This window comes from Solea senegalensis, linkage group LG12 (assembly GCF_019176455.1).
Source record: "Solea senegalensis isolate Sse05_10M linkage group LG12, IFAPA_SoseM_1, whole genome shotgun sequence".
NCBI lineage: Eukaryota > Metazoa > Chordata > Actinopteri > Pleuronectiformes > Soleidae > Solea > Solea senegalensis.
Window position 1 is genome coordinate 19272732 of NC_058032.1, and position 8851 is coordinate 19281582.

An 8851-nucleotide genomic window follows, 5' to 3' on the forward strand; every position below is an offset into this window, starting at 1 on the left:
GTGTCATCTAGAGCTTCAGAATTGGAGGGTGCTGTGTTGAGTATTTTTGAATAAATTCCTGTCATCTTAGCCCGTCTTTACTGTTACCTTCAAAGAAAGAATGCCAAGAAAAAAAGGTAACACTTGACATAGAACATTTAAAATGTTATTTGCATGTTTATGCATGTATTTATAAAAGTTGCTGGTCACTTACAGAAGACAGAATGATCTTTCCCTCCCTTTAGCCCCTTTCAGCACTAATGTTCTAATGAGAAATGTAGTGCCTTTATTCTACTGCTGTTCTGTAACATAAGTTACATGTCACACCCGTGGCTGTGGAGCATTGGCACGCTATCTAAAAACCACACAATGCAGCGACACTCTGTCATCCCGTTTAGTTCAGTGTAAACAGGCAAACGCAACATTAACAGGAGTCTTCCCAACATCTCTGTAGCTGGATCTGTGAGTAAACATGGCCTCTCCCTCTCTTTGTTTGATGCCACACCGTCTGTCTCACTCCTTTATCCCTGTTTTTCTCCTGATAACAGACGATCTGATCAGTGTCATCAGTCACAGCAAGCTCCCCCTCAGCTCAGCACAAACACAGACACTCCCCTCATGCATTCACCAACACACACACACACACACACACACACACACACACACACACACACACACAGCCATGCATACAGACACAACCTCTAATTGCTAACAAGTACGTCACTGGGCTTTTGCTAACAAACAGTTCCCACATGCTGATACACAAACACACACACACACACTCTCAGTCATTCCTCAGGACTGACCGCCATATGTTTTAACAGTTGGTGGAGGCATTTGGCCAGAGTTGAAGGCGGCGTGGGGGGAGGACACGTGTGTGTGTGCGTGGGTGTGTGTGTGTGTGTGCTGCAGGAAGATGGTGCAGAAAAAAAAAACACGGAAAAACACAACCTAACATGGCACAATGGAACATGATGAGTGGTTTGCCATGGATGTTAGGGTTAAAATGTACTTTTCCATTTACTGTTAACCCCACATTAGGCAGCTCCCCAAAAAGATAAAATGATCATCACAGACATGGATGCTTGTACTTACTGAAAAAGACTTGTGAGACTCGAAAGGCTCACCTATCCCAGAATATAGATTCTGTGCTTCCTCCTGCCTGTCCTGCTGCTCACCTGCACACCACCTCCAATCAACTCTTCAAGAACAAGCATTGTACTGTATCTCCCTTGTTCATCACTCCATTATTCACAAGATAATTGAGTCTGAGCATGTAGTGTTTTTTTTCAGTATTTATCTCTTGAGATGACTTATAAGAATATATATATATATATATAATTTTTCTGGTCCACCACAAAGCCCTACAGCGTGTCTTTGCCTCTAATCTGCAAGCCCAGTCCTTCCTTCACTGGCCCTTCCACCAGTCCACCTGCCTCAGCAAGCTTGACTCTATTTTTTGTCAAGTAAGTTCATTAAATTCCAATTACCATATAGAAAATAAGAGATTTTAACTCAAAGGGAAATGCTTGTTTACCTGAGACATATGGGAGCGCACGTAACATCACATAATTTAGAATATCATGGAAATTTCAATCTACAGGCCATTGAAGGCAATGGAGGAGGTTGTGAAAGGTCTCATTTTTTGAGGCAATTTATTATCTGTTCATTCATCAGCAGTAAAAAAAAATCATTCATTCATTCATGTCCCTTTAACAGCCTATAATTTGTGTCTCCTTGTGTGCTGGCAGTCATTTTTAGTGATGGAAAATGCCTGTGTCTCAGACAAACTCAGTCATACACTGTGTCCCTTGACTGATGGAGCCTACCACTCAAAACAAGATCTGTATTGATAAAAAAAAAGCTTTTTATTTTATTCCATCCTCCAATATCCATACTAATTATTCTTTCAGGGTCACAGGTTGAGCTGGGGTCTTCTTTCCATTACAATGACACCGAGATGGTAGCAACCTTGTAAAAAGAGATTTCCACCAACATTTGGATATTTGATTTTTATAAAACCTTGTTTTTTGCATGGAAGCAAAACAGATCCTGCAGCTTTCCAGCAACATATAATCACCAGAACAGAACCCTAAATGGACACAACAGCTTGTTTAGGCTAACACGCAGCTTCTATGAAGAGTCGTATAGGTGCAACCATTAATCAAGCTTTATCCTTTGACTGTCTCAGGGGAAGCAGGAGTCTGTCCCAGTGGGCATTGCTGGAAGGTCGAGAGTCGATCACAGGACCAACATAGAGAATTAAAGTCACACTCGAATTAACCTAAACTTACATGTCTTTGGACTGAGGGAGGAATTCGGAGACCACTGGACTTCTGTGAACAACGCATTTCATTGGTTTCATTGGACTCTGCAGTCGTTTGTGACACTATGCTGAGGCATGTGCTAACCATTTTCTGGATGTTGCAAACAAATGGAAAATCAAGGAAAAATGTGTCACTTATAATTCATTTCATTGTAATATAATCATAATAAATAACATTCTGATTGTCATTGAAATCAAACTGGCACAAAGATTGAAGATCACTTGTGTTACTAGTTCATATAAGAAGTAATTGCCATTTCAGCTGATGTCTTATTTTATTACACTTGGTGGTTTTCATATTGAACCTGCATATTGATCATGTCCAGCCTACATCCAAGACATGATCAAAACCTACACCCCAGCCCACCCACTCCACTCTGCATCGGCAAACCGGCTCGCTGCCCCCTCACTGAGAGGATTGCAGAGGCATTCGCAGAACTCAAGACTGTTCACTGTCCTCGCTCCCAAATGGTGGAACGAGCTCCCCATCGACATCCGGACAGCGGAAAGCCTCCACATCTTCCGCCGCCGACTAAGAACACATTTCTTACGACTCTACCTCGACTAAGACGACGACGACAAAAAAAAAAATAAAACATCACAGTTATGACTAGCACTTCATAGTTTGGTTTACTTGAAGCTCTTACTTACTTCTAGCTCTTATTTGTACCCAAATGTTTAAATGCACTTATTGTAAGTCGCTTTGGATAAAAGCGTCTGCTAAATGACATGTAATGTAATAATGTAATGCACTTTAACATGGGCCTGGGTTCTATTATTATTTTCTATTTGTATATAAGAAAGTGCCTGTTTTCAATTCAATTCAATTCAATTTTATTTGTATAGTGCCAAATCATAACATACACTATCTCAAGGCACTATATATAGACAGTTTTGTACTTCACAGGAGAGAAACTGTGTTTAAAGTGTAAAAAGAGCCATTAAAACAGTCTTTGAATTTAATTATACTTTTTTTGTGTTGATTCTACAATCATTCGATGATTTCATCTAAATAAATATGTGTTATAAGATTCAGGTTTATTTTTGTGAATAATAGTGATTAATTACAGAAAATTGTGTGATTAGTTAGTTATTTTTTTATTTTTTAATCTATTGACAGTCCTCATACATATACAATTATGACAGGACACTTCTATGTATGAGAGAGTTATTCCTCATGCCTAACCTCCCCTTTACCATTATGAGGAACACAATAATTAATCATAGGACAGGAAGGACTAAATTGCTTGATTCAGTAAAATTTCTAAACAGTTCACCTTCATAAAGGCAGTCAGGACCGCGGTGAATCAGCAGACACACTGACAGATGAAGGACAGAGTGCAAGCCACACCCACTCAAACAAAAGAGTGAAGGTGAGCTGGGACAAAGAGTCAAGCTAGAGGAACGTTAACAGGAGCATGGTAATTAGCGTGAGAGGCTATTACCTGCTGCTCGATTTCCCAGGTGACTGCTCAAATGATGCGGAGTGCAACCAGGAAACCTGTCAGACTGGAACTGATGGGACAGAGCCTCAGACATTTCATTCTTGGAGCCCAGATGGTGGGAGAGGACAAGGTTCAAACCAAGCCTCATCCAGCCTGGTGGGAGTTGAAACATTAAGCAGAGCAGCCGCACTTCAGATCAAGAACATGAACAGCTCCCTTATACCCCCCTCCAATCGCTGCCTCCATCCTCATGGGCTTGCTTGATGGCTAATAGTTCCTGATTTTCAATGTTGTAATTTCTTCGGGTCAAAGAGAACCTTTGGGAAAAGTAGGAACAAGAGTTTCTGGTCACAAGACGAGTGTTGAGAGAGCATCCACCTCAACTATAAACTGATGTACAGTGTCTGAGGGGGCAATGGTGGATAAGTGTAAGAGTAGTTTGATTCCAGGCTCCACTAGTCTGATTGCTGATGTGTCCTTGACAGTGGCAGAGCTAGACTTTTATCTTTGGGGTGGCCAAGGCTATTTAAGGGGGTCCAGTGACTATGACAATTAATTTGTTTCTCTAACAATCAATTGCAATCAGAGTCTGTGAAGTCTGTATATTTAAGCACATATTAAGCATGTACAAAATGTAAAACATAACTTATTTTTCAACAATAACAACATTTTTACATGAATCAAAAATACACACACACTCACACATAAATTATAAATAACAATAATACAAATGTACTGTATAGCTACTTTATCTGTCTGTTTCCTCAGAACAATCTGAGAAAATCAACATTTTATCTTACAGGGCCAATCACAGTGGGCTTCATGTGGCTCTCTAAAATAAAATAGTTAAAAAGCAATTTATAAAAATATGTGTGTTGTGATATAACGTTTTTTTTCATATGAGGCCACCGTGACCAGCTAGTGGCGCAGTGTGATAACGTTACATGGGAAGCCGGAAGCCAGAAGCTCCTTAACGTGCGTCTGCCTCCGTCGCGCACATTTTTAATCCAGTTTGCCGCCGCAATGTTTGCCTCCTGTGGTGACAGGCTCTCTGAGAGGGATCCCTTCTGCAACTCTTCAGCAAAAGATTCTTCATACACCAGCATCATCATTTCAGCCACGTAGTCCTGTAAAATATTACATTTAAAACAAATATTCAGTCACAAATGAATTCAGTCACTTTATTATTTTAAATACATTAAATACATTCTTTGTAAATAAATATTTCTCAGCATTGGTATAAATTAAATTATTTTTTGTTATAACAATTACTTTTATTTGACTTTGGTGTGGTATATCCTAAAGTAAGTAAGTAATTATGATGGACCATGTGATTTACAAATTCAACAGCAAAAGACATAAAAAGTTAAATAAATAAATAAATAAATAAATAAATAAATAAATAAATAAATAAATAAATAAATGATAAATGTATCTTAGCAACACACATGAAGTAGATGATATTTTTTCTTGATTTATATGAATAAATAATAGTTTACTGTATCTTTAATAACTTCATTGTTTTGTTTATGACAACGTTTATATTAAAAAGCACACTGATTGGTCAGAGTGACATCACAAGAAGAGAGGTCCGACACAGAAATCAAGCCGAACTGTAGAGCAGTTAAAATGACTTAACAATCCTAAAAACTTGGGTTAATCTCCAACAACTACCAGGGAAATGTCTATAATCTCAATATTTAACAGAGGAGTCTGGTGTATTTAGGGACAGCACTGCTTATCACGATTTTCAGATATTTTGCATATTTTACTTTTTTTCTTGATCTTTTGATGTGATTGAGGAAATTACTGACACCATGTAGTGATCCAAGTTTTTTTTTAAAAAAACTAAATCAGAATATGGTTATTTAGTTATCAGATTGGAGGATTTAGTTAGTTTTTTTATTAATCCCCTTAGGGAAAGTATTCCTCTGCATTTTGACCCATCCTACAAGTAGGAGCAGTGGGCTGCCACACTGAGTGGCGCCCGGGGAGCATTGGGGGTTGGGTACCTTGCTCAGGGGTACCTCAGCCCTTTTTGGCCGGGTGGGGATTTGAACCGGCGACCCTCCGGTTACAAGTCAAGTTCCCTTTCCCCTTGGCCACAGGCTGCCCAGGCTGCCTTGCCCATTTCAAACACCAAAGTCACAAAATAACACTGTTGAACTTTAGAAATTGACACCAACGTCATTTTCTCATCAGAAAGAGCTGTCTCATGGTGAGATGAAGCAGCAAACAAATTCACAAGACATTGTTTGTCCATGTGTCCCCACTGGCAGCTATGTTTTCAAAGAGAGATGGCATGCTTGCCTTATGCTGCTTTTAGGTTCACGCCATTCTCATTTGTCTACTAAAGGCTGGCAAATGGGTGTTCACAGGGGGGCTGCAACAGTACTGAATGTTCTGCAAACACAATGAAGCTGCTTGAGGTAAACTGGGTCAGGCAAGTACAGGATCCATTTGGATGTTTCCAATAGAGAACACAAGTCCCCAAAAGGAAACTGAAGTCCTTTATAATTACTGAATGTGTAGAATACTGAACATGCTGGAAACAGTCAGAAATTCAAAGAAAAAACACCACCACCATGGAGCTCAGTGACAATGTTACAGTGGTCACTCTTTTGTATGTTTCCTTTTGGTCCATCTTTGGCAATGCTGCCAAAAATGAAGAGATCGTAAACAATCAGAAAGACTTACATCTTCAACTGTCTGATTAACTTCATTTCATCATAGTCCAGAGAGTCACTGAAAGAGTCTCCAGGTAAACAAATTGACACAATCTGGCACTAAGATAGTGTTGTTGTCACTGGAAGGGTAGGTATTGTGTGAGCATAACTTAGCATGACGTTAGCATTAGCACTGGACAGTGTAATGTAAATACAGTAACTGCTGTGTTAACGTTGCTGTGCAGACTAACTCTTGGTAAATCTAGTCTGAGTATATGATTTACAAAGAGCTAACCACAAAATCCATTGCTTGTGGGTTCCCATCGCTCCATCTTCTTCTGCTCACTGTGAACATGTTTCAAAGCAGTGATTCCCCTTCTGCCACCTCTGGATCTGTTGGGCAATGCACTACAGTTAGTCAGGTTGTCCACCCTCTATATTGAGCATTTCAAAGAGCACATCAACTCAAGCCTAGAAAATGAGAGGAGCAATGTGAGTCCAAAGACTATGACCATATATTTATAGTGACCTTTAAAGCCTGGTTTCAACTTCTTCCCAACCCCCTATATGTTGACAATGAATAATTGTTGGTCCACTTGAATACAATGTCTCCTTGTATCAGTTTAAAGACAGTCGATATGATTGGGAGATGGCCCAATCTGTTGTTTACAGATTGTTTTCTTCAGTCCTCGTTCAATGCATGGTCAGTGGAGATTTATCCTTCTTCCTATTGAAGAGGAATCAGCCATGGAGCAGGACAGATGATGCCAAGGATTGTCAAGAGTGCCAAGGAGTGGAGAAAACAAGAGGGTGGTTTTAAACAGACTTTATAAGTATGGAAAGGGTGGACAGCTGGAGCATAAGCACAATAGATAATCTGTCAGAAAATCCTATAGGGAGGTCAAGTGGTCAAGTGGTCAACAAATTTGTTCCTCTTATTGGAAATTAATTGCATGAACAATGTAAGATATTCAGTATGATTGTGATGATTAATGTTCACAGGTTGTAGATAAATTAAAATGAGGTATTTAAAACCTCACATTTCTGCAACACTAAAGGGATTCAGTTCCAAGATTCTGATTTAACTCATTAAACTTTATAAATGGAGGATTAACATGGCCGCTTATCTATCACAAAATCAACCAATGCTAATTTGAAAAGAAGTAAACATACTGACAGGTATAACAAGAATGTGCCAAAAGAGCTTATGATAAGTGTGAGTGGAGTAAAGCAAGACTTCTGCCATTTGAAATAAACTATGGAGAATCTGGCCTGGGCCAAATGTTCCCCTGTGACGCATGCAGCACACTGCCTGCACCTAAATGTTCCTGTGAGATGAGTTCTCACCCACTGGATAGCAATGGTAATCAGTACAGTGAAGCCTATAGTTCACACTCCACCTACTTCAGCCTGACAACAAGTTTCGCAAGTCATGTCCAATCGCACCTTATCAGCACATAAACGGCAAAAGGCAGTGACTAAGTGTGACATTCAAAGAAAAGACTTACAAAGACTCACGGATACCTCCTTGACACATTCAAGACCCCAATCTCAATTCCAGCATGAAATGTGACATCTCAGGCCACTACAACCCATGAGCGATGGTGATGGCAGCTGAAGCCCGGACATCACAGATGTTGAGATGAAGCCAAGTTAAAGCCAAGGAGCACTGGACTATCCCTGGTATGTTTTTGTGTTGGGTTGTTGGGTTGTTGGGTTGTGTTTTGTGTTGTGTTGGGGCTGCACACTGCACACTTCCTGTTACCATGATGTGGCACTGCACCTTTTTCATTATCTTGAGATATAGGTGTCGACATAATCAATTGTTTGTTGTTATTCTGACAGAGACACTTTTAGATGATAAGCAAAGTGATGCACATCAAGTCCTACAATGCAAAGACTATTGCCAAACTGAATTGTGATTCTCAATTCAATCAATTTTCAAAACTTACTAGGCTATACAGGGGCCACACGGTGGTGTAGTGGTTAGCACTCTCGCCTTGCAGCGAGAAGACCCGGGTTCGAGCCCCGGTTGGAACAAGGGCCTTTCTGCATGGAGTTTGCATGTTCTCCCCGTGTGTGCGTGGGTTCTCTCCGGGTTCTCCGGCTTCCTCCCACAGTCCAAAAACATGCAATGTGGGGATTAGGTGAATTGGACACTCTAAATTGACCGTAGGAGTGAGTGTGAGAGTGAATGGTTGTTTGTCTCTAGTTGTGTGTGGCCCTGCGATGGACTGGCGAACTGTCCAGGGTGTACCCCGCCTATCGCCCGATGTAGCTGAGATTGGCACAGCACCCCCCGCGACCCTCTGGTGGAGGATAAAGCGGTTAGATGATGACTGATGACTAGGCTATACATCAAGACATTTGAGAGACATTATGTTGGTTGCACTTTACTATGGACATGCTGTTGTTAGCGCTAGCATTAGTCCCAG